A 6,092-nucleotide genomic window follows, 5' to 3' on the forward strand; every position below is an offset into this window, starting at 1 on the left:
ACGTTAATTTATTCTAGCCTGTATTTTAAAAAGAAGAATCAATCTACTGAAGTTAAAATTCATCATTGTAGCTGGGGAACAGAGCAGCTGTGAACTTAACTATCAGCCCTCTTAAAACCTCAGAGAGTAGAATTTACCTATCCTTGTAACTGGAAGTCAATAAAACAACATACACATGACCAGACATGTACATTCACAGTTTAAAAAATACATGTAGGTTTTCCATTGTGCATATATAGAAATGGGCATCAGAAAACGCCAGGCATTTGCTAATATTTACCTGTGGAAGCTGTCCCAGTGCGGACTTACCATGTCAGAACACCGAGACAATCATCTGACCTGTATGTAGCAGGCCAGGGGAGCATTAGCACTATGGGAGAAGGCATCCAGGAGCATACATTCCAACCTCCTCCAAACCAGGGAGGCAGGCCGGGGGTGGTGGCTCACACCCGCACACTTTGGCGGGCTGAGGTGGGGAATCACTTGAGCTCAGGAGTTTGAGACCAGCTTGGGCAACACAGTGAGAGATTGTCTGTACAGAAAAATAAAATGACCGAGTGTGGCTGTGTGTGCCTGTAGTCTCAGCTACTTGGGAGGCTGTAATAGCATGATTGTGTCACTGCACTCCAGCCTGGGCAACAGAGCAAGACCCTGTCACAAAACAACAAAGAAACGAATCAGGGAGGTCGTTGAGACCTGTCAGAACGTGATGTTTTCATCATGTGAACGTGAGAGAGATGAATTGGGATTGGGGTAGTTAGGTACAACGGAGTCAGGACACAATCAAAGTGGGTGGACTATATGCAGAGTCACTGCAGATGGGCTGAAAAACAGCAGGTTAAACTGACAGCTGCATTGTGACCCGTGGGTGTAAGTATTATATCCCCTCTGCGGAGAGATAAAAATTTTGTTAACTCACAGTTGATAGCATGTGGAAAATGTGTAAATGATGCCAAGAGAGGAACCACAAGGTCACTCAGAGGTAACAGTTTAGTAGAATTTTTGAGGAAAAAGAGATCTTTATGATGATCTATTTCAAGATACGTTTAGTAACTTATCCAAAGCCCCAGAGCTGCTTAGTCATACTGGAGCTATACCCAAGGTATTCAGATTCTTAGTACAAAAATAGCATTTTCAGTAAAGGAAGAGCTTTGCTTACCCACAGAGATTCACCAAAATTGTCAAAATTAAAAACTCACTTTTCAAAATGCAACCCTATTCCAAGCACTGTGCCATTAAGACAGAGACAGTATACTGAAAGTTAAGGAAACATCTCGACTTCAAATTTTGTCTGAGTTAACTACGTAGTCACAAATTGTATCCCAGAGCATAGGCCACCTGCTAACATATCAATGGCCACATGAGAAAATCAGATCATTTAAATGGATCAGTGCTCATCAATCTCAACTGAAATTACCAGAAATCCGAGCTCCCAGTTTATCTTTAATACTTACATTCCATAAACAACAACAGCGAACAAACGACAAACTGAAACGTCACTTACTCATGATGAGCTAGCAACGTCATCTCCATTTACGCAGGGTGGAAACGTTGTAAAATGGGCAATATTTTATTTCAAGGACTGACAACATTCATGAATTCAGTGCATGTGGCATTAAAAAATAGGAGATCAGCCAAGGGATTTTAAAGCACCTCAAATAGTGGAAATCTCTAAGTCCATGGTAGCAGACGTGCTAGATTCTGTTCAAATTCACGTCTACAGGACACATTCTTAAGTATTTAAATCACAATGGGATTGAACTAGAAGAAAGCACTTAAAATATTTTGTAAGAAAATTGATAATCAAAGGAGTGAGAATGGCTCATAGTGTTTCCGGAATGAAATTATATGCTGACTCCAAAGGGCGAAGTCTTACACAAAGTCCTTATAATTATCAGACATTGATTGCGACCCCTGGAGCCTTCAGGAGGGAGCCTGAGGGTGATGGTATATACCAGGGGAGTAAAAGCGGAGGGAAAAAAGCTTTTGGGATTTCTTTCCCTATTGGGTAATTATAATTTTATTGTAATACACACACAGAATAGTTTCTTTTTTTGACTAGAACATTATTTTAGGCTTGTATACTCCCAAACTGCTACAGAGTGTAAAGATTAAGTCTCTCTATCATGTAGTGGGGGAGATAGTCTGAGATATTTGTTCATTCTATTAATTTTGGCATATGCTGCTATAGACTCTTTTTTAAAAAATACATTGATTTTATTATTGGTGTATACATCAGTGATAATTTTTTTCTTAATAGGTTAAATTTATTTTTATTTTGTTAAAATACAGATAACACATAAATCCACCATTGTAACTATTTTAAAGTGTGGAAGTCAGTGGATTAAGTTCTTTCACAAGACTGTACCATCACCTCTATTAAGCTTCAGAAAGTTTTCGTCACCTCAAATGGAAAACCTGGACCCATCGAACAGTCAGTCTTCATTGGCCAGCTCCACCCAGCCCTGGCAACCACTAACCTGCTTTCTGTTGGTATGGATTTTCCTATTTTGCATATTACATATAAATAGACTTACATAATGCACGTTATTTCTGTCTGGTTTCTTTCATTTAGCATGATATTTTCAAGATCTATGTTGTAGCACGTGTCAGTACTTCAGTCCCTTTTATAGAGGAATCATATTTCATCCTGTGGCTCTACCACCTTTTGTTTATTCATCTGTTGACACACATTTGGGTTTGTTTGTTGATGAACATTTGTTTCTACCTTTTGGTTACTGTGAATAGAGCTGCTATGAACATTCATATACAAGTTTTTGTTTGAACTCTGTTTTTAATTATATTGCGTATGCCTGGGAGTAGAATTTCTGGATCTTACAGAAATTCTGTGAACTTATTATGGAACCAGCAAGCTTTTCTGCAGCAACTAAACCATTTTTACATTCCTACAAGCAATCATTACCACGAGGTAATCTCTGCCCTCCGACCCAGACACCTCCCATTTGGCCCCACTTCCAACACTGGGGGTCACATTTCAACATGAGATTTGAATGGGACAAATGTCCAAATTATATCAACTCCTAAGTAATATTCTTTCCTTAGTGATGATACCTAGTATCTAGTATCTAGTCTAATGGGTCCAAATACGAACCATATTCTGAAGACACTCTGAATTCTATTCCTGGCCAGCACCTCTACGCTACACTTCAGATTCACACGCCTAACTGCCTATACTACGGCTTCATCTGGATGGTGTTATGAACCAAACTGTGCCCCATTCCCATTCATATGTTGAAACCATAACCCCCAATGCAACTATATTTGGAAATAGGGCCCTTAAGGAGACAATTATGAGTAAATGAGTTTATACAAGTGGCAGCCTAATGCCATAAGATCGAAATCCTTATAAAAAGAGGAAGAAATACTAGCTATCTTCCCTCCCAACCTACCCTACTCTCTCTCTTTCTCTTTCCACATGTGCACAGAGGAAAGGCCAGGTGAGGACACAGCACATAGGCAGACAGATGGCTGCCAGTTGGAAGAGAAGCCTCATCAGAAACCAACCCTAAGGGCACCTTGGTCTTCAACTTCCAGCCTCCAGAACCGTGAGAAGATATTTCTGTTGTTCGCTGCTACCCAGTTTGTGGTATTTGTTGTGATATCCCGACCTGCCTAATATGAATGGCTAATGCAAAGCTCCAATGCAACACTTCAGGAGATGAATCCTGCTCCATGCCTGACCTTCTCCAGCTGCAGTCGCTTCTCAGGCGATGACAACTCTATTATTCCAGCTGCTTAGTCTAGAAGCTCAGAGTCCATGTGGCTCCCAACCAGGCCTGTTCTGCGCGTGGCACAGGATGCCAATCACTGAAACTGAGCGCTTAGCAGCAGAGAATGAGTTTATTTATGAGGCAGTCAAGTGAGAACGCAGGAGAACAGGTCTCAAATCAGTCTCCCTGAAAGTGGGATTTTAGGGATATTTACGGGATTGAGGAGTAAGGTGGTCCAAGGTGTAGGAAAATGTGATTGGAGCAGGAAAAAATGAGATGATCAGTAAGCTGCTCAAATATGGTCAAACTTCACGGCTCTTCATAGCACACACATTCACAAAATGGTGCTGTGAACGTGATCTGACGGTGGAGTTTTGGGCACTGTGACATGAAAAGGTCACCCCTTGGACATTCATGCAGGCCCAGTTGGAGAGACAGTGGCTTCAGCTAGCTTGAACTGGACGAGTTGACCCCTATTTCCTGAGAAAGAACTTAAGCAATCGTTGCTGCAGTGACCCATATGTGAGAGATGGTATCTGTAAGGAAACTGGTGGAAGCTTTACTATGTATTGCTTAGCTGCATGACTTTTAGCTTTGTAAATCTTAAAATAAACTAGAAGCAAGCCACCGACTAAAAGCAAGTGCCTAAAGCCAGTGAGCCAAGTCAAGTTTGGGCCTAATCAGGGGGGCCCTTGTTCTCAAACACTGACCTCTCTCATTTCCACATTCTCTGTTCCTCACATAGAATCTGTCAGCAAATCCTTTTGACTCTACTTTTAAAGATACCCCGATTACAATCATTTTTACAACGAGTCACCCTGTCTCAGCTAGATCGTTTGTATTAGAATCACAACCGTTTTACCTGAAAACGCTTCCCTGACTATCTGACTCTGTTGTGACTGTCTGCACCTTCCCCTCCACACCCATCACCTCTCTGATCCCACTTCCCACCACTTCTCCCACTCCTCCCTTGACTGCAGCCTCATGGGCCTCCTTGATCCTCAGACACGCCAGGCTCCTGCTGGCTATGCTGCTTTTATCTCTGCCAGTTCCTCTGCCTAGCATAGTTTCTATGTCTCTTTTTTTGTTTTGTTTTTTGAGACGGTCACTGCAACCTCCGCCTCCCGGGATTACAGGCAGCTGCCACCACACCCGGCTGATTTGTCATATTTTTAGTGGAGACAAGGTTTCATTATGTTGGCCAGGCTGGCCTCGAACTTTTGACTTCATGATCCGCCTGCCTCAGCCTCCCAAAGTGCTGGGGTTACAGGCGCGAGCCACCGCGACTGCCAGTTTCCATCTCTTCACAAGAACTTGGCTGAGGCCTCACATCTGTCCTTAAGCTTCACCTCAGAGGCATTTTCCCTGAGGCTGTTACTTGAATCGTCACATTTACCCTCTTCCTACTTCTGTTCTCTCTCCGCAGCACCTTTCGCCACTTACTTAAGCATTCTACATGCCTATTTAGGTGTCTTGTTCTGGCAGAATAGCTCATGAAGTCAGTGATGTCTGCTTTGCTTCTTGTGCATCCCCAGTTTGCAGCATGGGCACGAAGACGCAGCTTAATAAACGAATGCTGGTGAGTGAGCAAACGTGCTGAGCTCAAGGTGGGGCAGCAGCCACGCGGGGCGGTGTGGGGAGGCGGAGAAGCTCGCAGCCAGTGGAGGAGGAATCTTCACTTCACGCAAACAAGCTGATTACCATTTTGAAGATCACAGCTTAAGTGCCCAGGAGGTAACTTACATCTCTTACATTTTTCTGTGCAACTACCTGCACAGAAAAAAACTCAGGGGCCGCCGGGCGTGGTGGCTCACACCTGTGATCCTAGCACTTTGGGAGGCTGAGGCGGGTGGATCACGAGGTCAAGAGATCGAGACCATCCTGGTCAACATGGTGAAACCCCGTCTCTACTAAAAATACAAAAAAAAAGTTAGCTGGGCATGGTGGCGCGTGCCTGTAATCCCAGCTACTCAGGAGGCTGAGGCAGGAGAATTGCTTGAACCCAGGAGGCGGAGGTTGCGGTGAGCCGAGATCGCGCCATTGCACTCCAGCCTGGGTAACAAGAGCGAAACTCCGTCTCAAAAAACAAAAGGCAAACAAACAAACAAACAAAAACAAAAACAAACAAACAAACAAAAAAACCTCAAGAGCCTTTGAGAAAATTACAATGACTTGCGTATGCTCATTTTTATATATTCTCCATTTCTGTTTAGAAGGCATCGAATTCCTGAGTAAAACTGTAAGAGAAACTGATTGCTGAAAATAATTTATTTTTTCAAAAATAAAACAAATATTCTTTTAAGTGACAATTACAGTGCTCAATTCTTTTATTTTTTTCACTCAGACATTTCTTTACCTATT

This window comes from Saimiri boliviensis, chromosome 14 (assembly GCF_048565385.1).
Source record: "Saimiri boliviensis isolate mSaiBol1 chromosome 14, mSaiBol1.pri, whole genome shotgun sequence".
NCBI lineage: Eukaryota > Metazoa > Chordata > Mammalia > Primates > Cebidae > Saimiri > Saimiri boliviensis.